The 25,416-nt window shown below is 45.6% G+C and overlaps 1 protein-coding gene across 4 annotated transcripts in view; it reads right to left on the reverse strand.

The window, feature by feature from the left end:
* TIAM1 (TIAM Rac1 associated GEF 1) overlaps positions 1-25,416 on the reverse strand; it is a 194,867-nt gene that overhangs the window by 146,032 nt on the left and 23,419 nt on the right. For 3 of the 4 annotated variants that reach the window (XM_065676794.1, XM_065676793.1, XM_065676792.1), the window contains exon 2: positions 11,558-11,897. The exons of the other annotated variant lie outside the window; for it this stretch is intronic. The gene's annotated coding sequence lies outside the window, so the exon portion shown is untranslated. The remainder of the gene's footprint in view (positions 1-11,557; positions 11,898-25,416) is intronic. 4 annotated transcript variants of the gene reach the window in all.

A 25,416-nucleotide genomic window follows, 5' to 3' on the forward strand; every position in this document is an offset into this window, starting at 1 on the left:
TATTTAAACTGTTCTATCCTTTTTAAAGATGTTTTTGCAAGGACAAGCTATGTCCTTATGTAAAACCCATATGGCACCAAGGTGAACTAAAAATGCCCAAAACAACACAAAAGAGCGAGCTGATGTTTCAAGAAGGTGGATTCTCCACCTATCATCATTCTTAGCCCTAACTTTGCCAAAACTTACATCTGTGACTAACCCTGGAAGGATAACCAAGACAAATGTTTGTATAACGGGTGCTTGAAAACGTAACTTGTTTTTAAACAAGCATGTAAGACAAATCACAACTGGAATCACAGTGTGAAAAACAAATGAGAGGAGACACCAAAAACCTGTGGGAGGAAGACGACATGAGTTCCAACGAGTTTTAGTACCTTATCTTACAAGTGAACTCACCTAGTTATTTGAGTACCCAAAAGGCTTTAAACACCCGAAGTCCATCTGCACTCTTCACATCCTTTTTACCCCTTCAGACTTCTTCCTTTTTGGCCAAATGCACCTGGAAGACGGAAAGCCCTACAAAACAGCCCCAAATATACTATATCTTGAATACAGGATATATGAAAATCTGCATGTAGAAACACTGATTCCCAAGTTAACACCTCACTCAGAAATAAATCTTTGATTTTTATCCTGTGGCAACTAAACCTCCTCTCCCTGCAAGTCCTGACATTGAACTTCATGGAAATTGGACCAGGCTCCTATGAAAATGGCCATGACATTTTCTAAGGGCCCAGATCTATATACCCATATGCTGGTTTTTAACTTCATCAGCTAAGAAACAAATCCAATATGTTTAAGGCTGGAACAACACTGCTTACCCTCTGTTCCATCATGCAAAGCTTAAAAATGAACTCAGTTGGTTTTGGTATTTGTCCTAAAACTAAGGCAACGATCACTTTATCATCAGCATTAAATTCAGCTTGTCCTTAAAATCATCACAGTCTGCGAATTGCTCCTCTGTTTTCACAGGAGGATTTAGTTCTATTTTCTTCTTCGAGAAAACTGAAGATATATAGGCATATATTTCCATATATATATATATATATGCAATATACAAATAACACTAGGTTAAAGAAAGGAAGACAAGCATACCCTGTACCAAATTCTGTGCAGTTGTTATCCTCCATTACACAGACACTTGGCAGTCTTCCATTAAAAAATTTATGCACTAAAATTAGCTCTCACAATTGCAATCAATTGGAACAATCAAGCATAATTCAAAAAAAGAAAAAGGTGAGCATGGAAAACAATGTTACAGCACTGCAGTGGTTCCTCTATTTATTTATAATTAAGTTCAATACAGTCTTTCCATCCATCATTTGTAAGGCTGCAAGCACACAACCTATAAGCAGAGTAATTCCTCATCAAGACATTTCTTTCTGTAAGGCCTTAGAACATTTCCTTTTCATTTCATTTTTGGCACGGTCTCCTCATCTTGGGGAATGACACTGGGAAGAGACCCTAGAAACTCCCCAGTGCAGAAGACGCCCACCTCCATCTCCCCACATCCCAGCTTTACCCTCTCAGGCTGCCTCACAAACACGCACGAGCCCCTCCGTGCCTCAGTTTCTGCAGAGGAGTGACCCGGGTAACGCTGCTTTCTCTGCCCTTCTTCACCCAGGACCCACACACGTGGTGCTGTCAGGGGTGATGGTGTAGTTCTCCAGGACCCCATGGAGCCACATGGCTCAGGGACAACCTGGCCCTGACTGTACCGATTCTTCCCACGGCTGAATCCCATCTCCATCGCTGCATGTTGAGCACAGGGGCTTTCCAGGAGGGGTGGGGATGGACAGGTCCCCAGGGCAGCGCCGGAGCTGCCTGTAGCCATAATAGCTTACAGGGCAGCAACATGAACATTACCACTTTGAAAACATGAGCCTCACTTTCTCGCTCCAGTGTGGGGTTAAGGGTTAAAAGCCATCTTACCAACAAACAGAGAAGCCTCAGGAACACGCTTCAGAAAGATTTTCATGACCGTAAATGACTTTAAGAAAACTCAGACTTGGCTGATACGCATCATTTTTTATTTTTCAATCATCCTCTTTGACGCAGATGGCATATACTCTATATGGTATGGTGCCAGAGCACAACTCAAAGCTACAGGCAGCTTTGTACAGATTTTTCCCCCTTGAAACAACAACTCATGAAACTAGTAATAAATGTTAGATTGTTTGGAACGAAAAGCAGATAATGTATATAAACTTCTGGAAATGAAGTTGGCAAGAATACGCTAGAGAATATAGAACACTCTAGAGAATGCAAATAATGAAAAAACCCTCTTTGTGTAATGCTTCTGTCTGGCATCCCACTTTAATCTAAGCAATCCTTCATCTTCTATACTAACAATCTACATAACTTCTTGCCCCTGAGAACCTATATCTGGCATGTCATCACTCATTCAAACTGAATAATCTGCCACTGTTTTAATTCACTTCTGGGTTTTGGGTTGGGTTTTTGGCTTTTGAGTTTTGGGGTTTTTTTAACAGGTCACAACTGCATTGTAAAGGAATATAGACAGATAGATAGATAAATAAGCATATGGTATTTTGCAAAGAGAGGAGTAAGAAAAGCCTGCACAGCACAGGTTGATCAAATCAGAAGCGAAGCCCTCGGGTACTATGCATTTGTCTCCCTTCCTCAGCTCCTAACAGCAGATGCTCTTCTGACCCAGACCTATCATACTGAAAAGAAAAATGAGCATAAGCTCATCATTCTTTGTATCATCTAAAAGCTATTTACACTGGCCAACATGAAACAAATTAAGCCATTCTGGACACAATAGAGAGCCCACCAGCACAAGTCTAAGAATTTTCCATGGATGTCATTTGGCTTTGGTCCAAGCCCGTAATGTCTTTTCTCACTGACATCCTTTTGCACCATGAAATTCATGTTCAACATTCTCATCAGATAAAGCCAAAGAGGCCTCTCAGCAAAACATCCAGAGAATCAGCTGACTCTTCAGCAAAGTCTGCCACAAAAGGAGGCATATGGGCGTGACAAAAAATGGATTTAGTATAATACTGGTTCATGTGACACTAAATAGAAGCCAGTATCTAGCACATCTTGCCTGGATTTTATTTTTTCATTGAACACACCTGTTCTTCTCTTTCAAGATGAGGGCTAAGCTGTTTAAACAGCCAAGTTACTTTGAGAGCTATTTCCCTTGGCACACAAGCAAGCCCAGGCAAGAGAAACCACCCCTTCAAAACACGGCTGCTCCCTGGAGACAGTGCAGGGAGAAATCTGTGGAGTAAATATGCTCTGTGACTGCACAAAGAGCCTCATACTTGGCATTTCAGCACGCTATATTCCATGATTGCTCCCCACACACACCCCCAAAATGCACATTGCAATGAGTTCTATTGTCAAACTCATCAATTTTGCTCACAGACTGAGCTGCACCTGCAGGTTCAAGTTGCTGCAGCCCTCCAGGCAAACCAGCATCAAAAACGATACCAGGAAACGAGAGCTGCAAAAAAATATTCTTTATATGAAGAGTCTTTCAGTTGAGGGATGAAAGTTTCTTTTCAAAGGAGAAAAGAAATCCAAGAAGACCCATCATGCCATGGTCATTCACCTGGAAGGATCAGACGTGTCTTGGGAGGAAGAGCAGGAATCTGAACTCGGGCTTCCACTTTACAGCTGAGCCCCCTGATCACTGCCAAGGCAACACTCATCATTCATGTCCAGAGCGGCTTCTTTACCCCCTCTCTGAATCAAATTCAAGTTTTAAACCCAAGCATAGTGCAGAAATTTCTGATTTCTTCAGGTCTTATAGGAGAGCATTTACATTTTCAACGCAACTGCAATTAAAAGCTATGCAAGCTCAAGTTATTTAAAATTCCTCATTCTGAGTTTGCATGAAGAGGAAAAACATCTAGGGAAAGATTTTAAAAGAAATAGATGAACTGCAAGGGATAGTTTTAAATATAGCAAAAAAGGAGATGGCTAGAGGGAAGGATTTGGAGAACTGAAGCTGATAATCAGGAAATGAGAATGTAACAACACACCAGACTCCGGAATGCCCTCCAAAAGCAATGGAAAGATAATCATTGCAAAAAACATTGCCACAGCAGATTACGATCAGCAGCTGAACACATATATTCTTATGCTCCTGCTGTGCTACGGAAACACAATGATATCCCAAATACTGGAATTTCTTAGACTAGAGAAACAGGGAAAAGAAAATGGCCACACTCCAAAGGTATCTTTAAATATTTCCAGTGTTGACTAGCACAAAACCCAAATAGTAGCAGAGACTTGTGTACCCATGCTGCCATAAAAGAAAGACCTCATTAGCTGGCCATCCCACTCCTCAGCCAAGGAAGCATGCTGCCAGGCTGCTCCAGGTACCAGAGACAAAAGGTCCAAGGGCAGCCACTTAAGTAGATAATTTCAACCCTGGCATGGCCAACCCAGGCACTACACATCTTTCAAGATCAGGTGCTTACTGAGCGGATGACTCTTCAAATAACACGCTGTAAACAAAATCATACACATGGATACACATAAGAAGTACTTTGGTTTCAAAGGCATTTTTCTTCAGCTCGTAAACATTGCAGGAATTTCTCTCATGTCTCACATAGCATCACTCTGTGCACAAAGTCAAGTCCACTCATGGCATGGTTTATGTTTGTCTGACCATAAGAAACAAAACGACAGCCGTCAGCCGCTCAGAGAGCTTGCAGTACAACATCCTGTGGTTCAGAGATGCTCTGCAACAACAGGATAAGCTATTTTTGGAAATCTATCTGGTTGCTAAGGCAAATTCTTGTAACGATACACCCCATCCACCAAGCAGAATCTGGTTTGCGAGTCAGGAGAGGAGGAAAAATTAAGATGAGAGATGACTAACCAGGGTAACACAAGAAATCAAATGAAATGCCATGCTATACAGAAATATGGTTACAGCTTCCATCAAGACTCAGCTGAACTCCTACACAAAACACGCCTGGTTGTTTTGAGCCAACAGAGCTCAGATCACAGGCTTGAAAGACATTTCAAAAGGTTGTACAAGGCATCCTGCTGCCCCCAAGGCAGGATTAACTATATCTAAGCAGCACCTTATGCAGGGCATATCTCTACTAAATCATAAGCATTTCTTCATACAGCTCTCTTGTACCAATATTATTTGTCTTTTATACAAGGCAGTGAAGCAGAAAGAAGTAAAGCAGTAAACCCTCAATTGCACATTAAGTCTCCTGCAAAATTAATAAATCACTCCAGATGCTCAAAAATCCACAAATAATTGATGGATCAGTTTTCTGGGAGCTGTACGCATGGATATCTTCTCATTTGCAACATTACTGGAGCCTCAGCTCACATCAACCTGTTACACATCCGGATAATCTTATGTATTTTATAAAAGACCATGACAGTTTTTCTATCCGAATTCTAAACTTTCAGCCCAAGAAATGCCTTTGAAAGTTAACAGGGCAAAGATGGTAAAAAAATGACAAGGGGGGCATAAGCTATTTTCCATTTTCTCCAGGAACAGTGAAGAATGGAAACCTGCATGCTGATGTTGAAAAACACGAGCTTTGAAAGACGCGAACTGGAAAAGGTTGTATATACTTTACTGCGGTACCTGCTGAACTCAACTGAGATTATAAGAGAGCATGCAGACCAAGCTTAGTAAACCACCATACTTAGTAGCTGAGTGCTTTGCACACCAGAAGAAAGCTTCTGTAATTAAAATAGTATCTCACAAACGAGAACAGAAAATATTTAATTAGGCTTTAAACTGTTGAGGAGAGGCTTATATAATAATCTCACCTAGGCCTCGCAGTCAAATGAACGGTGCCTACCAATATTTAGCCAAACTTAAGCGCACCTCACTGGTAACAGACAAGTACTCCCAACACAACCTTGGCATTAAAACTGAATTAGTGTACTTTTTTCCTCCATTTTGACTTCTGATATAAAAAGGTTCAAATTGAAGAGAGACTTGAGCACTGCAGAGACCATGAACTAAGTGAAATTCCACAGCCACCAGGCTTAAAGGTTACTGATATAATCGGTAGAAGTGAAGCTAGGAGCAGAATGACCACAAAGACTGAAGCAGAAACCTCTGCCACAGCTGACGGATGGACATTCAGTGGGGCAGGCACCTCTGTCGCAGTCCTGGCCACATTTCACAGGCTTCTGGTCAGCAGGGGTTGCAGCTCTCTTCTCTGAAATAGCCATGAACCAGTCAATGTATGAGACATCAACTCATTCTTCTGTACCAACACAATGCACCCCCAGCTCCCTGGCTTTACGAAAGAGCAGTTTTCAGATGAAGGTCAATCTGACACATTTACCTTTGGGCTGCAGATTCCTCACATACAAGTGTGTGATACCGGGATCCTCTGCAAGGGTTGTCCCTGCCCAGAGGGGTGGCACAGCCATGGCAGAAGGTATACCTGTGGGCGTCCAAGGGACAGGCCAGAACACCAAACCAGGCATCAAGTCCTTCCTGCTTCTGCTGAACATGCAGAGCTCCAATGCCACTCAGAGCTAACGCAGCAGCCCTCGTTTTGCTCCTCTGCTCAGGAAACAAATCAACTTTTACTCGATGGAGCATTTGGCCAAGTAAAGATAAGGACCTCGCAGAACTATGCAGAGCTTAAACTGCAGCTGCCTTTAAACCCTTATCAACCATAACACCAAACACAAGGTTTTGTACTCTCTTCCAGCTGCCTCCCAAAAACCTCTTCAAATGGGACTGCTTAATATTTCCCTAGCTAGTCACAAATACCTGGCAATGCTCCATATCCACAGTGTGTTCTGTGTGAGCTCCAGCCGAGGCACCTGCACCACTTGGAGGCAAAGCACAAGCAAGAATAAGGCACTCCCAAGCTTCTGCAGCGATCCAGAAGTCCTGCTCAGGCCCTGTAAGGACCATACTGTGCATGTGGGTACACACATGCAGCAGTTTAATGCACAGTGTGGTTCACTTTAGGTACTGTTAAAGAGTTTAATGCTTCCAAATAACTCAATTTTGAAAAATGAGGCTTAAATACCATTGAAACCTAAGATCATAACGAGAAAAACACACTTGCACATGCTAAGAAACCAAACAGCTTTTCAGAACAGGATTTCTCTGGCATGCTCCTAAAGAAAGCTTTATTTACTTAAATCATCAACAGAAAAGCATGAGAAAGACTTCAACAAGTTTGTCAGTAAACAGTCCCATTCTACACTGGTAAAAACGCTGGAACAAAAGTAATCGCATAGCCTCTTAAACTGAGAAGATATCATTATAAATTACAATATATATGCACATGTGATACTTGTATATGAACATATACATATATCGCAATGTAGAGCTTTTTTTAAACAACTTCAGGAGAAAGTTTGGTCACACAATGACCAACCCGTACAGAAAAGGCTAAAGGGGAAGATAATCTCTAATCCAAGTGAAATCCATCATAGTCAGGAGACCCATCCTATTGACAACGATCAGACAGGGAATGAGAAGACCCAGCTTTTATTTCCCACAGCATCATTTCCTTCTGGGCAGCCTCACTACATCTCCCCAGACCTCTCCCCCTCCTTCAGTCACTGTCATTCCAGGCAGGCCAGCACCTTATGGCAGGCAGCAGTTTATGGAAAGGACCCACCTTGCTATGGTTAAAAGCATTCACCCGCATTAAGGTCCTCGTCTCCCTCCAAGGGGCCCCACAGACAGATCAGCTGGCTTCTCTTCTCTGCTTCCCGCTGAAGGGAATGGGTTAATAAATACTGGGACAGAACATGCCTGTAGCTTTACTAGACTGTATAAACAGTTAAAATTTCCCTAGAGCACTGGGAAGCTTGTGGGGAGAACAGAAAATGCATAGCTGCACAAACACCAGATTAGGGAAGGAGGATGGAAGGTACCAGGAGGTACCTGAAATATTTCTGAAGAGATACAGACACAGGCTTACCCAGCTTCCCGACAAGTATTCCGATTTTGAAAGACACCTTAATCTGCCCTACATCTATATAAACAAAGCTCATAGAAACAATTGTATATAGCAGCCTGGGAAAGGGGAATACTGGCATCATCTTTCACTTTGTAGCTTTACACTGGAGACGAGGGAGGAGAAGGGAAGAGGGAAGTGAAGTAACCACGGTCAGCATCACGGCTCGACGTGAACAGGCCTGTTCCTTTCGTTACTTTGGGTCATCAGGATAATTAAATCCTTTATAACAGCCACCGCTTCGCGTCAGCGCGTATAACTGCGAGCCAGATTCTCCGAGTTGCACAAAAGAGCTGCTACGCATTGCAAAATAGCCGCTGTGCCTCCATCAGCACTTTCAGGACAGATTCTGGCACCGCTACTCCGGCAGCACCATACCACGCCGATCAGCCAGACTGACAGCCAGCCTCAGCCCATGCCAGCACATGGAGGCTCAGTGCCATTTAGGGAGCATGTGAGAGACCCTGTGCCTGAGGTACAGCCTGCCCCGTGCCACGTGGGGGACCTCGCAGCTCTACCACAGCTTGGATGCCACATGTCGTTTTGGAAGAGCGGTGGAGTTGACGGAAAGGTCAGTCTGAGTCGCTGCACTTCTGTTTCCACCCCTCCTCCCCCAGCTACAGGGTTTCTAAATTAATCTGGGTCTTTAGGCTTGTCAGCTTTTATTGCTGTTTCCTAAAGAAAAGCCCAGCTTTCATGCTCCAAACTACAGGGCTGAAATCCCCAGACAAGTTTAGTAAGTGCTTTTTGCAATTCGCCTCTGCCCTTACTCATCCAAGTGTACTCCCTTAAGTGTCTCCTAAAAACCTAAGATAGGAAATGCGCTTAGTTTCTTCCTCATTTTCCCTTCCCTGCAACGTTTTAATCAAAACGCGCCAGCCAGCTACATCCAGCAGGCACAGGGCAGATGGGAACAGCACCGCTTTGTACAGATTACACTCGACAAGTCACATCAGCGGGGTGCAGCCTGAACCAATGCCCCCCCTCCCTCCCCAAATCCTGACCTCTGCTACTCGGAGGTCTCTGACTTGGGGATGCCAGAGGGCAAGAAATCCCACTTCAGTGCAACGAGACATTGTTAAAGGGAAAATTCCTCGGGTCTTTTTCTTTTTTTTTTTCCCTAAATCCTTGACAAGGAGATCTGTGTGTACGGCCCACAGCAAAAATAATCCTACGCCTAACCAAGATGAAACAGGAATTTACTGACCATCTCTCACGCGCTGCAGGGACCAAGCCAAAGCTCGCCCTGGCTGTCCCGTGACAATGCAGCACCTTTTCTATTTTAGTTTCACTTAAGTACAGGAGGGAAAAGAAATTACGAGAAACGTGTTTAACTAATAACTGGAAACTTTCTGTTAAACTAATCAGAGCACTACACTTGCATAGGGGTGCACTACGGCTTCCTAGGACACAAAACCAACCAAACATAGCCCACCATAGGCCCCTGGCAGGATCAGCTGCTCGGCAGCAACAGCAAGCATCTGTTAGCACTGGCAATTTACAGCTGGAAAGAATTAGGGAGGGCTGATTAATTGCTACAATATGAAATTTCCATGCCTTCATTTTACATTAGTGGCTTCACAGTTAGCAAAAACCCAAGGGAAAATCAGAAAAGGGTTGGGGGTGGCGGGTGGAGGAAGCAGTCCCTCTCAGACATGTCCAGAGCCAGGAGCACATCCTCAGAGGATGCTCCCTTTTCAGCAAGGCTTCGGCTTTCATCAGAAACAAGGCCTCCATGCTTTGAAGCTGCACAGAAAATGCCACAGCTAAGAGCTGACACAGTGACATCCTCCAGAGCCCCCAGACAGCCCCAGGGCCGCCTTCTGCCATGGGGGATGTTGGTGCCCCAGGGACACGCAGCACTGCAGAAGGACTACAATTGGCCACAAGATGGATGGAGGCAAAACCATCCGTCCTCCTTCCCCACCTCCCTGCTCTTCTTCCCCCACAAAAAGGAGGGGTGATCATTACACAGCAACTCCAAGGCTGCAAACCTCTTGCTTCACACTTCCCTCCCCACGCAGCCCCTGGTGCCACATGTAGAGACCAACCACCTTAAGAAGTGGAGACTGTCAAGAACCACCTTCACCTTACCAGAGTGCAGGAGCAGGAACAAGCACATCCACCTGAATGGGTACAGGGACCAGTGACAGCCATGGGAGAATCCCAAATCCTCCATCAGAGGGTTAGCTCACCAGCAACTCAAGGCAAAGACACACTGCATGGAGACATCAGCGTCACAGGCTTCCCATCAAGATGCTCAGGTCCAATTTGTCAGCATGGGGGCAATTTGCACCCACTGCTGAAGCGGGAATTAGGATGCCCCACTGCTTCTTGCTCCCTGGATGGAGCAAAGCAAGATGACAGCTTTGTTGTCACCTCCCTGTATCCCTCCTCTCCCCCCACCCCGCACACAGGCAGTGGGTTTATTTCCAACATGATGAACTCAGACGAACAAAAGAACAAAAACTCTCACCCCCTCCCTCCGGAGGAGAGGGGAAGATGCAGAGTTCAGTCTGCCACTCTGCTGCTAGCTGGCACTGCCGCTACCAGTGCCACGCGGGCCGACAAGCGCCGTGTAGTTTCACACACCATATGTGCAGCAATCGGGAAGTGCCAACAGCACAGGGCTAGAGAAGCAGCCACTGCCTGCAAATCAACGGTGCTATGGGGAGAGGGAAGCAGCAAAACAACAGCCACAAGTACTCTGTCACATGCAGTCTTTCCAAGGTGACATAATGCCCCTGGACGTGCTGCCAATCCGACATGAAAGGTGTGTGGACACAGGGAACACTTTGGCGTCACCCACCCGCATGTACAGTGCTTCTGTAAGTGATAAACTCAGAACACTGCATCCTCAGGGCCCACAGGTGAAGATCTGGGGGTCAGCATCCCATGCAGTGACAGGCAAGGTCAGGGCAGCAAGGGCACTGCACACATGGCTGGTTACATGCCATGCACACAGCTAAGCCTGGCTGCTCTGCCCTGTCCTCCCAGCCTACCACCATACCCCTGGGACCTCTGCCTCTAGCTGGGAAACCCGCTGGCAATGTCAGGGATTCTCACTGACAGCGACCTACACCAGGCAGGAGAGCAGGGCGCAGGCAGAACAGCCCCCGGCACAGGTCAGCGATGCATGTACCAGGTGCAAGAGATGGGCATCTTCTTGCCTGGGAGGAGACACCCCCTCCTTGCAAGGACCTCCACCAGTGGGAATACAGCTTTGCCAAGCTTTGCATCAAAACCTTGAGGTGTACCTCACACCTGGGGTTTTCCAAGGTTGGGGGTTTTTGTGATGCTTTTTGTTTGGCTGCTTTCTTTGCTGTGGGTTTTGGTTTTTAACAGCGGCTGGGTCCATGTGACAAATTTTAAGCAAGTGAGACTCAAACCCTCATAATTAAAGAGGCACAGAAATGGGGGGGGACACCGGATGGGGACACAACAGACACCCACACACTTGACTGTAAAATCCTAAGCGGCAGAACAGCACAGAAGCTCTTGTCCCAGAAATAGCAAAGCTTTATTCTTTTCTTTCTTGAAAACACTTCAGTCACAGAATTAAATAAAAGGAAGTTTTAAAAACATGGGCAGACACGTGTACTCACCTTGGCAAGATCTCTTGTTTTTCAAAGGTCTAACAGCTTCTAGGTGAATATAGCAGCTCCAGAAAGACCGAGTTTGACAGTACTATCTGCAGAGAGGTACCTCGAAAGAGAAGGTCTGTGTTTTAATCTGTGTAGTCCCATGAACAGATTTTGGCCTTCACGTTTCCTCCAGTTGGCTTCTCCTTAGCAGAAGGGTCTGGAGACGAGTTGTGGGGATGCTCTGGGACAACCACAAGAAGCCTCTCTGGGGAAGTGGGCTCTAGCAATCAGGGTGCAGGGCTGATGCACCAAACGGCTGCGCCCCTGGTCAAGCCTCGCCTTCAGGTACCAGCACGCTCCCCTGCGCAAAGAGCAAACACAGAGCTGACAAGTGCAGCCTTCAGCTACGGTGCCACGTTTTGCTTGTGTTTTATGTAACCATTTATGACTGTTATTCAATTATGAAGGAGAGCTTGCCATGGAAACGGCAAGGAGGTATTTTGTTTAAGATACAGAGCACACTTTTTAAGTAAGAGCTGTTCATCTCTAATATGCAAACACCTGAACCACGTCCAAGGTTTTACGTTTAGATGTGCTTGTTTCCCAGAAGGCGACCAGGCCTCCTTGAGGGCTATGAACCACACAGCACACCTGAAAGCAAAGACTTTTTTAATTTTTCCTTCCTTAAACTAAAAAGCCAGGTGAAACAAAGCAATGGATCTGATCCTTTGTGTGGCCATTGGGGAGGTAGGCAGGAAATGCCATTTTCCACTGAGGTTCCATGGAACTGTAGTGGCTTTGCAGATTGCCAGCCTACATTAACTCCCCAAACTCTTAAACCTCAGGGACTGATCCCAGTGCCGTACAGCCCATAGTCAGTCGGAAAGTGACCTAGTAATCCAATTAGGCAGTAACACAGGCTGTCTGAAGAAATAAAACAAAAGGAAACAGGGAATGGAAAAGTAACAGGAAAGAAGTTATGCCTAAAGCAAAGCGTATCCTCATTACTCCCCTAATCTGCAGCTGCAAGCAGGAGCTTAGTTGGGTGCCCAGTGCCTGTGAGACAGGGACAGCAAGCTACAGAAAGCCCAGCTCATATCCCAGCCTGGAACACCCCATCACCAAACACAAGAGCAGCAAAGTCAGTCTCGTCAGTCTGGCCAGTAAAGCTCAGCATGACTTCTCCAATGTGTTCTAGCTATTTAACATGCTTCTCTGACTTTGTCACACCACGCTCAGCCATTGCCAGGTATTCTGGAGTGTGTCATCCAGAAAACCACACGGCTGCAAAGGGACAGGGGAGGGACACCACGATTATTTCCTCTGAACATGGCTGGGTGGCAGAGGCTGCTCCCCTGAGCACTCCCTCGGGGTGCCCATCCCCAGCTGCTCAACCTTATCAGGTGCCCAGCTCCAAAGAGTGGCTCCTGCTCTTCAGAGGATGCCCCACATCAAGCACAAACATGAACAAGTGCATGAGAAACTGCCCGTTCGGCTTTAAAGGTCAGAACCCCTGCGAAGTTAAGGGCAACGCAATTTTGCAAGGCACTGTGAAAAACACCGCGACTGCAGAAAAGGGATTTCGGATTAAAACAAATGTTTAAACTGCTGGTGGTTTCCACAGCCCTCAGAAACCAGCACGGCTCAGGTTTAAAAAAAACACATTTTAAGCCACTTCCTGGCCGAGCGCTGGCTTCTGCTGGGCCAGAAGATAATTACAAACTCAAACACAGAGCAAGAGATCTCAGCTGCCGATGGATTTGTTTGTGGGTGTGAAAGCTCAAAAGCACGAAAACTATCACATCAGCTTCCATGCTGGAGGCCCAAGTAACAGCAATATCTGGGGGGGTGGAAAACAACAAAATGAAAGAAAAACCCCCTTGTGAATGCCATTGCTCTGGAAAATTAGCATTTTTAATAGGAAAGTAAACGTAAGGCTTGGTTTATATGATGATAACTATCAGCATGTCAGGGGGGTTTTATGGTTTCTCCATTATCATAACAAAAGCGTGCTGAGCATCATGGTTGAACTGCAGGAGTTAAAAATGCGTAACATCCTAGCTTCTTACAGATAATTTTGCAAACAAGAAGTGATGAGAACACACTTGTACCACTGATTTCTTTTATGAATAATTTTAACAGCACTTCTAAGTCTACAGAGAGATCCAGTTATTTTATCAAGATGGACCTGCAATCCAAGATCAAAGTTTGAAAGGATGACAGGTTAAGGAGCCGGGCATCCGTCTCTGGCTTAGAAAAATGCTCTTCCTGAACATTATCATAAAGGACTTGCTTTTGCTCTGCATTCTGTGACATGACATTGCACAGCATCATCCATCAATGAAGCAATGCCTCTTGGTAGCTGTTCATTGTGCTACCAAAAACTTGGCTGAGCACGGGCACATCCTGTTTTGAGACAGAGCGGCTCCTGCACTGGTCCGGCTCCTATGCCAAGCAGCTCCTCTGGACCAGAGAAGAGCCAGGTGCAGCCAAACTGCCCTCCCTGGCCAAGACCAGACATGGAGCTGCTGAAGCCCATGTCTGCTCAGCTACAACCAGATTTTTCCACCCTGAGGGTGTCCTGGAACGGGGTACAACCCCAGGGGCTCCTCCATGCCCCAGCATATGAGGTTGGCCAGCAGAGGCAGTGCCAGCCTCGCACACAGGATGGCCCCAAAACATGCTCCCATATGTCCCCCATTGTGGGCAGGGAGGGACAAGGAGCTTGCGACCCAAGCAAGTAGATCTCCAATGCTGCAGGTTCACCCGAGCCGCTGGGCAGTGTTCATGCCTTCAGCTACACGGGTATAGGGAAGTGACTAGTTTCACAGCAAGCAAAATGTTTTTCTACCCTCTCCACAGATGACTAGCAACACAAACCTGAAACATCAAAAAACGTCTCTTAATTACCGAAGTCAGCACTTAATGACTCCAATTACATTGCCACTGATTTCTGAAAATTGGATTCTCCACTACACTTGCTGTGTTTAAATTAGTTTCTTACCTCATTCGTGGTAATTATACTTTGACAAACCAAATTAAAATACAGTAGAGATTTCTGAAATCCTACTGAAAAATAGTGGGGATTTAAAAACAAAACATTTCTTTAAGCCTACCGCCATCCACATTTCTCATCGCTCTCTTCAGGGCACAGGAATGCAGAGGGTTAAAAGATACGAGAAATGCAAAGTACAGTATTTTGTTAAAATGCAGTAGAAACAGTGTTTTGGTAGTAGGAAACAGTGGTTTGGTTCTGTGACAGAAACTCACTGTCTTATCCCCCTGCATCACGGAAATTAGCTTCTCCTTGCATCCTAAAAACTAACAAAAGTTACTCTCCTCAGGCTCACCACCACCAGATGACTCCAGCAATGAGAAGACAGATGTGCATTTATCGGAAGGGGATTTATTTCTCACAACTAACAGTTCTCTGTACCTAACCCGCATGTTGAGAGCCAGTATCTAGACCTACCATCAAAACATGCCTATGGGATAACCATGGCTTCTTCAGGATGCAGTTGCACCCATTTGGGGATGCTTACCCTTAAGTAGGGAATCATATTCCCTATTTGAGGGCTGCAGCACCTCTTCTCTGGAAAAAGGCTGAGAGTTGGGCTTGTTCAGCCTGGAGAAGGCTCAGGGAAGACCTTACAGCAGCCTTCCAGTACCGAAGGGGGCCTACAAGAAAGCTGGAGAGGGCCTTTTTGACAAGGGACTGTAGTGACAAGGAGGAAAGGTGTTGAACTGACAGAAGGGAGATTTAGATATTAGGAAAAAATTCTTCACTATGAGGATGGTGAGACACTGGAACAGTTTGCCCAGAGAAGCTGTGATTGCACCATCCCTGGAAGTGTTCAAAACCAGGGCAACCTGGTCTAGTGGAAGGTGTCCCTGCCCATGACACGTGGGGTAGAACTGGGTGATCTTTAAGGTCCCTTCCAACCCAAACAACTCTGTGATTCTATGATTTTCAAGTTCCTGTTTGTAATTAGTATTAGAAATGTTAAAAGACAGGAAAGCAAAGTGTGTATTTCAAGAAACTAAGCAACCAAGGTAGAGAATGCATAAACCCAGTATTTTAGGGAAAGCCTCTACATGTGCTTACTTCATATGATACAGAAAGAGAGGTGATTTCTCCAGAGATGCCCGTCCACACACTTTTATTCAAAAGAGGAAGGAAGAAGCACCAACAGTCCCTAGTCCCTTTGCCAATCTCAAAATGAAAATATCCAAAGCACATACCCTTACACTGCAGCAGCCTGGCAATAGCCACAGCAGTTCCCAAGTATCCACAGTAACTATGGCAATGCCAACGTGCCCATGCCACCACTGCAGGCAGCATCGCAGTCCAGGCAATACAGTCACAAGAGTGTGTCTCAGCACCTGGGCAACTTAATCCTAATCCCTGCAGGACCATGACCATAGCCATTGCAGGAGCCAGCTCCCTGGCACTGCATCTCAGACAACAGGCAGGCATCACTCTGGCTGGGAGGTCAGTACACAGAGCAACCAAGCCAGCCCCAAAGTTAGCTGTTGGGAAATTAAAGAAAGGCATCGGGTTTCTGAGGGATCACAACTGCCCCAAAGGAGCAATGACAACAAGTCCAAAGAAGCCTGGACCAACATGGCATTCCATCCTCTAGATCCTCGTGGCAAAGCAGTAAGGCATCGCAAAGCCCCCACCAACTCACTAAAACTAGAGAGGAACACAAATGGCTTCATCTGCACATGTTCAGTGCATATAGTGCTAACTCAAGAGGCAAGAAGATACAGATTCACAGGGTCACATTTTCGCTTCAGTATAGGGATATAATATGCTGCTGTCACAGCTACTTCTTGCAATAATACCTTTTCATTATGTTTGTTTCTGCATTATTTTTATTCTCATCTTTCATGGATACCCATTACTCAGCAGTGGTTGCTGGATTTTATGTTCACATATGGTTTAAAAAGGAGGCTGTTTAATGTTCCCTGTATGTAAATAACTACTTTTCAGTCCCTGCTGTGCAAGTGAAGAAATGATTAGATTATAAATCTTGAATACAGAAATATGTCAAGAAGGTTTTCATGTAGAAATCCATTAGAGCTTACTCTGAGTTACATTTTCTATCTTCCCTTTTACCCATGAATTCCCACTACTTTTAATGAGCGCATAAAGCAACTAGCAACTGGCAAAAATGGTCCAAAAAGCAGGACTCCAGGGGAGCAGCCATTAACCCAGGTGCAGCTCTTTCGTAGGTACGTCTTTGCCTGGAGGCAGGGCTTTCACCACCACTGGCGCAAAGGCAAATCCAACAAGTCAAAGCCAAGGGGAGGCCAAGTGCTGAGGATGCCTGGAGAACCCACACAGGACACACTAGGCAGTAGGAACCTGGGGAAAGGCCACCTGGGGTAACACGGCAACCCCTGCTGCCACCCTTGCTGGTGCCCCATGCGAGCAGGAGCCATTGTGCAGGGAGCTGGCTTCACCACCAGCAAAGAGCAATCATAGGACAACACATGCAAACAGCAGTGCAGCGCAGCATGGTAAGAGCCAGAAGGGGCAAACACCTGCATCTTAAATGAGCCTGCTCTAGCTCTATTTGTGGCATAACCCTAGCGCTGCTACTAGGAACAAACACAAGTTTTTCAGTGTAATCAATTCATTTTTCAATCATCTTTTAACATGGCTGCCAGTATTCATTTCAAATCAAAGCTCCCACACCAAGCCAAGCCAAGCCACGCCAATTCTTTCTCAAAAACGAATGCCATGAGAGGCAGAAGCAACATTAACATAACCACTAACACTGCCAGCTTGTTTGCTATCAGAAACCAGCACACAGAATAATCTTTTGAACTTCCCAAGGTGGAGAAACACCCTTTAAGTAAATAAAGAGGAGATACATAATTCATCGTTCAGCCGGTCTCCCTTCCCTGCTGAGCCATGACACACCACAGGAAATGCTCCTGCTCCCTGCCATCCCTCAGCCCTGATACTCCTAGGCCTTTCAGTGCCAGGAATAAAGCAGAAAGCTCACATCAGCTATCGAGCAAGCAGCATACAGCTGCAGGTAAGTGGGCAGCAGACCTTCCATCACAAGCACCCCAGCCAGCCCATGCTGCAAGCCACAGAGCGCTTGCCCACAAAAGTCTGGGCCTGTTCTGGAGAAGATGGAAAGCCTTAATAAAGCATGACACACCCCTGAAAGCAAGCAGGAAACATGGCAGGCAGCAGTGGCAGCATCCCATTTCTTTCCAATAAAGAGGGAGTTTGTTGGGTTAAAACTCCCATCTCACCCTAGGAGGGTGAGGACACAACTGGTTTCCATGCAGGGTATGGGCAGTGAGCAGCACTCGCTGCCAACTCAATCCAGCAGCAGAATTGCCCAAGTGTATTGGTACCACCGCAAACAGGAGCGAGCACTCCAGCGAACACATGTAATCACCTGCCTCGGGTAGGTCAGTGCAAAGATAAGTCTCTGGTGGTAAGCAAACAAGCAAAACCAGGAAAAGCCTTAGAAGACAGAAATTAAAACACTAATCAAGAAGCCAGGAAGGAAGGAAAAATCTTTGGCCTGTGGAAGCAGGCAGCAGATAGCCTGAAACTGGATATTAATTTGATTTGTACAAATGTAGTCCAAGCTATCAAGTTTGAGCAGGGTCTTTCTGCAGTTAGGAGCCACTGAAGTGACTGCAAGAGCTAAGGGATTCAAAAGATGCCCCAAATCAACACTGCAGTACAAGGATGGGAGGAACCCCAATGCTGCTCAGCTTTGCCTACTTCCATCCCCATCCCACCCCACGCTCTCTCAGAATACTGATGAGGATTTTTTGCCCAAAGCCAGTCCGAGTAACTGATTTTTGCTGACCTAAAGTTATCCTGCAGCTCTAACAAGAGATGATAGCTCTCATTTCCTACCCTAGCAACCTCTGTGGTGTGGCATTGTCTTGCATATTAACAATCCTTAATTGGCACCTAAAAGCATCTGCAAAGTCTCAAGTACGGATGTTGCCACTTAATCCGAAGCAATAAAGAGCTGACAATGTAAAGTATGTTTAAGGAAAGTATGTTTAAGTGGAAAGGGGCATCAAGATAATTTTTCTCCTTGACCAGTGGTGGCAGGTGAGTAAGATGATGAGTAATAGTAGCCTGAAAGGGACCTTTTAAAAAAAAAAATAAATGTATTTTTTAAGTTGGCAGAGAATAAGCCTATTCAGTGGAAACGGGAAGAAAAAAGGTCAGGGAAGCAAAGGGAAAGAGATGCCCACTTGCCCATGACACTGTCAGCTTCAGACAGTGATTGAAGATTCGGAGTATAAATCGCCTCCAGTCAGGGCTCCTGAACTTCAGTGCTTCCTGTGACTGCTGAAGAGGTGCTGTCAGAGGATTCTTATTTCTCGAGTTTGGGATAACCACTGGGGTGGGATAAGGATGAAAAGAAGGGTTAATTAAACAAAGAAGAAAATAGGCACGAGCCTTTAGAAATTGATGAGACAATGAAAGTAAATGGGTTGGCAAAAAGCAACCTTGATTTCACTATCAGAGTTACAAAAACATCTAAGAGATGGAACCCTGTTTTAATGATTTATAGTCTCACTGTATGTTCCTGCAGAAATCGTAAGTACTGGGACATTTATTAGGGTAAAAGCAATCACACCCAAGTCACCTCCTATTTCTACTCTGTAAAAGGAGAAAAAGCTGCCAAGAATCTCTTCATCCAGAAAACAAAGCACCACCAAGAACTTAGGAAAATGATCATGTTGTCAAAATAAGACTCAAAAAATATATACTCATCACGCTAATGTGACATTTGTTGTTTCCTCACCTGGAGGAACAGTGCATCAACATTCAGCTAGGTGACCAAAACCAGAAACCCACCTTCCCTCTCCCTTCCTGCTCTATGGCTAGACTCTGCATTTTCCACTCTCTCCTGTGATCCGTTTCTGTTTGTTTGGGAAATCATATGGCCAGGGGAAGGCCCAGAGCCTTCAGGGTAAAAATACATGTGAAACATAGATCTTGTCTATGTTACTCATCTGATGGTTATTTAATGGTTTTTGGTTTGGTTTTGTTGTGTTTTTTTTTTAATATACCAGTAAAGAAAAAATACTTCAGTCCAATTTCATAACACATTTGAAGCCTTGCATCATCATGTTCATGAGGTCAGAACCACAACTGTCACAAGTTTACTACCACCGCCGTAAATCCCAGCATGATAACGCTGAAATACCCCGGCCGTCAGAGCAGTGACGCTGCAGACTGTGCTGCATCTTTAACCTCAATTGTGCATAACTGTTAATCACTGACCCATTCCCCAGCAACCCGCAGTGGAAACGGGTTGCTAAGCGACCCGTTTGTGCTCCAGACACTTTTTAAAGCTAGTTTAGAAATGGCCAAAAGTCAACAGAGTATTGAGACTACTGCGGACATATCCCAGGTAGAGGTGCAAGCATAGGAAGCAAGTGAGACTAACCTTTCCACACCTCTATCAAAAGTGTCATTAATAATCAGTGCCACTTTGCTACATATGAAAACCCCTTAAAGAAGCCTTGCTGCAGCCCCAACACAGCTCATACACCTCCTGACCTGCAATATTAATTGCCTCCTGCTTCAGAACGAGCTCCTGTGCAATTGCCAGCAGGAGAAGATAAGAGTTAAGGTGCCAGACCTCCATGCTCACACTGCCAGGGAATTGCACCCACGTCTGGGAGGTGTAAGGGGTGCAACCCAGCAGATCTAAGAACAGACACCCTGCCGTGCCCACCTACCAGCCTTGCAGGGGTTGTGAGCCCAAACATCTAACAAAGCCCATGGGTGACAGGCAACATCCTCCACACTAGTACTTGCAGACGCCCAAAGGACCGCATTGAACAAGAACAGCCTTCAGAAACACTCATAGGGTTTTATTACGGAAAACCACAATGTCCTATGAAACCTAATGGGAATATAATTACTCTCTCAGCCAGGAGTGCAGGGACTTTCTATAGACTGATGATTAGAAATAATCAGGTAGAATTAATCAGAGGGTAGAAATCGTCCAGCCTGTGTTTCTGCATCCGCGGGGCGCCGCAGCCTCTCCTTCCCAGCTCCCCATCAGCAGGTACCCTGGAAGGCATGCCGTAATGGCACCCAGTTGTGGAGCTGACAAGCAACACATCAGGTAGTCAAATTACTTCTGTTGCACCTTTCAACAGGCTGGAGCTCTCACACCCACGAGGCTGCTGCGTTTCTTGGCATTTGTGGAGAGGGCCCTCCTAGCTCCAAGACCTTTATCTTTCTGGCAAACCATGTCAGGTGGACCTCACAAGGACTGTGAGTGCTGCCCTATCTCTATTTTTAACTCTCTTTTTTCTTTTTTGAAAACATACCCTGAAAAAGAGGAGCAACACTTACTGTGTTATGTCACTGCAGAGAAGCGTGCCCTTCTCATCTTGGTATTGTACTCATGTACCAACCACTAATGTCTGTCATTATTAGTTATAGAAACTTGATTTTTGTCTTATAGAAACCAGTGGTTAAAATGCTACAGATCTAAATAGAAGCGAGACTGAGCAATCACAGTAATTGTCCAGAAGGAACTGGAAAAATTGCAGGATTTGGAAGGAACATGCAGACACGAAAGCTCCAAAGTGCTGCTTTTTCTAACCTTATGTTTTATGAAAATACAGCCTATCAGTGTAGGTTATAGTAGTAACTATAGTCACTAGTGTAACTAATGTAAATTAGACCTTTAAGATCAGGTTCACAGAGCAGCAGCCATATGCCAGAGTGGATACTCAAGTAGCTGAACCTGTCTTTGTTGCCTTGTTTTCAGAACAGACTGTGTTATCAGTTTAATACACTTATGCAAACCTGCCTTTTTCCCCTGCTTTTTTTCTTTCAAGCCATCAAGAAAACTCTAAGAACAGCTTAGCCCAACAAGTACTGGGGTAAATGCACACAAAACCAGCAAAGGCTTTCAGCTTGTGCCTCTATCAGCAATCTTCTTTTCACTGGAAGTAGCATGGGCTACAAGTGTTTTACAAGTAACAGAGATGGGTTAAACAGCAGTGAAAGCTTTATTTTGTAAAGAGGGAGAGAAAGATTTGGGCAACCAGATGACTGCCAGGGACAGCACATGCAAAAAAGCTGAGAGGTAGAGGAATCAAGAGGTCAACCGTAAAACAGAGAAGAGACCCTGAGCAGAGCACCCACCTAATGGAGCTGGCCAGGCACACTGCAGGGCAAGGGAACAGAAATCGGGTTCCACATTGCTCAGTCTTCTCCTTGACCAGTGTTCCCTCTCCCGCTGGGTGGGCCAGGGCAATGGAGAGACCGACAGCGAAGCCCTATGGCTTGGCCCCATCTTCACCACAGGTGAATTTTCACCCGCTGAGCACCAGCTGAAGCCTACAGGCAGGGATGCGTGCAGTACATCAACCTACACTACCACATTCACCTCCACACTCCGCAAAAACTTGGCATTTGTTTCATTTAGTGTCTGGTTTATAACCTTGTGAAAGAAACGTTATGAAATTATTCACTTGGAAAAGAAATGATTAATCATGGATGTCATACAAAACCAGGGGGCCCTGTGAGTAATTTGACCACTTCCGTTTAGACTGTTTTTTGATAGTTTGTTATAAAGGGCTTAAAACCTTAACCCAGCTTGCCTTTACTGCTGCTCTGGGGGTCTGAGCTCTTGTTTATCACACTTGGTGATACTAAAACGAGTTATGCAGCATAAAGCTTTGTCACTGCCTTGTCAGTCACTCTAAGCAACACAATACCATCACCTCCAGCTGACCCCTGGAAGTTAAGTATTGTTTCATGACAAAATATTGAAGCTTGTTGATGGCAATCTGCCCTCCAGACAGACAGACAGACCTTGCGCAACACCCGCCCTGCACCCAAAGCCAAGGCATCACCCAGCAGGATTGCTAACTGCAGATAAATACTCACAGCACATGGGAAAGTGATGAGCCAGAAACTTCAGGACTTCAGGAAGGTTGCTGGGATTAAACAATAACATTTCCACCGGTTCTGCAGAGGAAGAGCTAGAGACGACCCAGGGTGGGAAACTCTGCCAAATAAAACCGCTAGGAGCTGGATTGCTCACTGTTCACTTTTGCAAGCAAAGCTTCTAGGAAAAGAAAACAAACCTTTTGGTCCTAGAAGTGCCTGGAGTACCAAACCTGGGCTCAGCTCTATACCCTGCTGTCCCTGAAAATAGAAAGGACCAGGCGGGAAGAGCAGAAGGCCAGTTCAACGTGTGTGTGCACGCAGGCATCAAACAGGCATTACTGCTTGGGGAGCCAGGAGATGGACGGCAGAAGTCACTTTAGGCCCACTGGCCTCTGCAGAATGGTTAACAAAAGAAAAAAGGAACTGTAAAGTGGTCCATAACACAGAACAGTTCCTGGAGGAAGAGCAGCACCTGATAAATGTTTCAGTTGTTAAATGTTTGATCCCGCAGGCATCAAGCAACCAGCCTTGCACCAAAGCAGAGGTGACTGCTGAGATGGCTGGATGTTTTACCTGAATGGAGACCTGAGGACCAAGCCTAAAAGTTCCATTGAATTCTGTGATCCATAATGAAAGAAGAAATGAAAGGGGAGGAAAAAAAAAAGGCAAAAAAGAGACAATCAGCAATGACCTGCACAGTGTTCTACTCCACTGGACAGGAAGTAAATACAGCCATTCATAAGATATGACAATATGTATTTGGAACCAAATTACTACTTCATCAGACCTATTAAAACCAGCCATCCTGTGGAGCCTGAAATTACTCAGCTCAACACAAGCAAGCATGAGGCAGTTGAGTCTGGTGAGGGGCTCAGGACAGCAGAGGAGGCAGAGGAAGACCTCTTCCATAGCAGAGAAGAGATGGGTATACATGCTACTCCAGGTGTCATGGGCTGGCCAAAGCCAATGCCGTTGCCAAAGATGATAACTCCTCCTTCCATCTGCACCCTATGTGCCAGACCCTGCGTTCTGCAGGGTGCTTTTGCACCCATGCAACTCAGGGTATGCAGATGGCAGGGAAGCCTTGGTGAAAATCAACCCTACCAAGAGTGGCTTCCAGCAGACTAGCTCCCTGATCATGTCATCACACAGTAGCTAGCATTTTCCTTGTCCTCACCCTTGTGCCAGCCTCTCCAGGATGCCAGGGGATGGAAATCCTCTTTCTCCTACCTCATGTCACAGGGATGCACGCAGTGCAGAGCTGGCACAGCCACTCGTGTGCTGGATCCCTTCTGGTAAAGCAGCCTCATGTTTCCAGAGAGCCATTAATCCATCACCTTTCAGCTCAGATTCATACAAATTATTTTATTCATAATTAAGGTCTCTAAATGTGGAAATTAAATTCACATTTATAGTGTAAGAGGAGATAACACAAAAAAAACCTAGATAGCAGCAACATCTCTCTCCTCTGCATGAATCAGGATGACGGGTGGGGGTGGTGGCTACCTGGCAGTCATATTGTATAGTACAGTGAAACCTGTATTAGGTTGTAATACAGATTTCCGCATCTTTGAAGAGCTGCTCAGGCCTGGTCACAAGACACGTGTATGTCTGAAGTACCAAATTAATCCCCAAACTCAGGTGCCCCTCAACTCTGCTCTAAAAAAAACCCTACTCTGTCACTAGGAGCACACGTGCAGGACAGCTAAGAACCCAGTGTTTCTTTTATGGCTTAGCTCCTCCACTGGAAAACAATCTGTTTGAAACACAAAAGAGCCCTCCTCGTCATATGTATTAGACTCACCTTTCCATTCAAATCAGGCTGCAGCAAGAGAACATACAGGGAAACAGATGGCCCTGCACTGAACACAAGGCATAATTCACTGGAGGGGCTGAGAGTCAGGCAGGAAGATGGGAGGATCAACGCCACCACTGAATTCAGCCTTGTATTTACAGCAGAGCCCAGATGTACATACTGTAACACATACTACAGCCACAAACGTTTTTGCACTAGCTCAGAAAGGAAAGATTCTTGAAAGTTTTTCATTTTTTGTTTCAATGGCAAAACAGCATCTGAATTGGTGATGGGGATTATGATGACTGTATCAAAGGCAGCTTCCTCCCATGTTTGATAGCCCACTGATGCAGTTAATATCAGAATCCATTGCAAGAGTAAAAGGATCTTTTTCCCCTATATTCAGCCTGGTTTGCCTAGTTTCAAAGGGATATTTGGGCTGAGATGATGGTAGGAAGATGGTCTGTACGGTTACTCAAAGAGACCAGGAAACAGACATGTCCCAAGCAGGAGCATATTTGGCCAGGCAGCCAGGTTGCAGAAAGTGTAATAGCCATGTTGAAATGAAGCAAAGAAGATAAGGTTAATGTATGTGACCTTTCTGATTCTGCACAGCCAAAAACAACAATGCACAAACTAGAGGGAAGTATTAGGGCTAGACTGCCCCTGGATTCCAAGCACCCTCATGTCTCAGTGAAGTCCGTGGGGGCTGAGTGTACCTGCGCTAAAAGTATGCACAACATTTCCTTCCAGAAGGAAGAGGGGGAGGCTCCCTGCAGTACTCCACAGGAGCCTTTCAGGATCGGTTCTTCACTTGGCAAGACAAAAACGACGAAGCCAAGTAACAGCGCAGGCATGTTTGCTGCTGAAAAAGCAGGCTCTGGAAAGATTGAGAATGTGGATAGCAGGAACAAGAAGAACTGCTCCGTCTGGTCTCTCTTCCTTGTGTGCCCATCTCTGTGTACCCGCTGTCTTCATGAATCCAACCAACTGGTAATTCCCCTTCTGCCGCTGACGCACAAAGGATGAGAAACCTCAATTAAGGATCCATGTCTCGCAGGCTGTGGCAATTCATGCCTTTAGCTCTGTGGGACCCCAGGTCAGTTCCTGATGGGTGGCTGCTCCATGAACACAGTTCAGAGACCAGTGCTTCAAAAACGT

The sequence above is a fragment of the Lathamus discolor genome, chromosome 4 (genome assembly GCF_037157495.1).
Source record: "Lathamus discolor isolate bLatDis1 chromosome 4, bLatDis1.hap1, whole genome shotgun sequence".
NCBI lineage: Eukaryota > Metazoa > Chordata > Aves > Psittaciformes > Psittacidae > Lathamus > Lathamus discolor.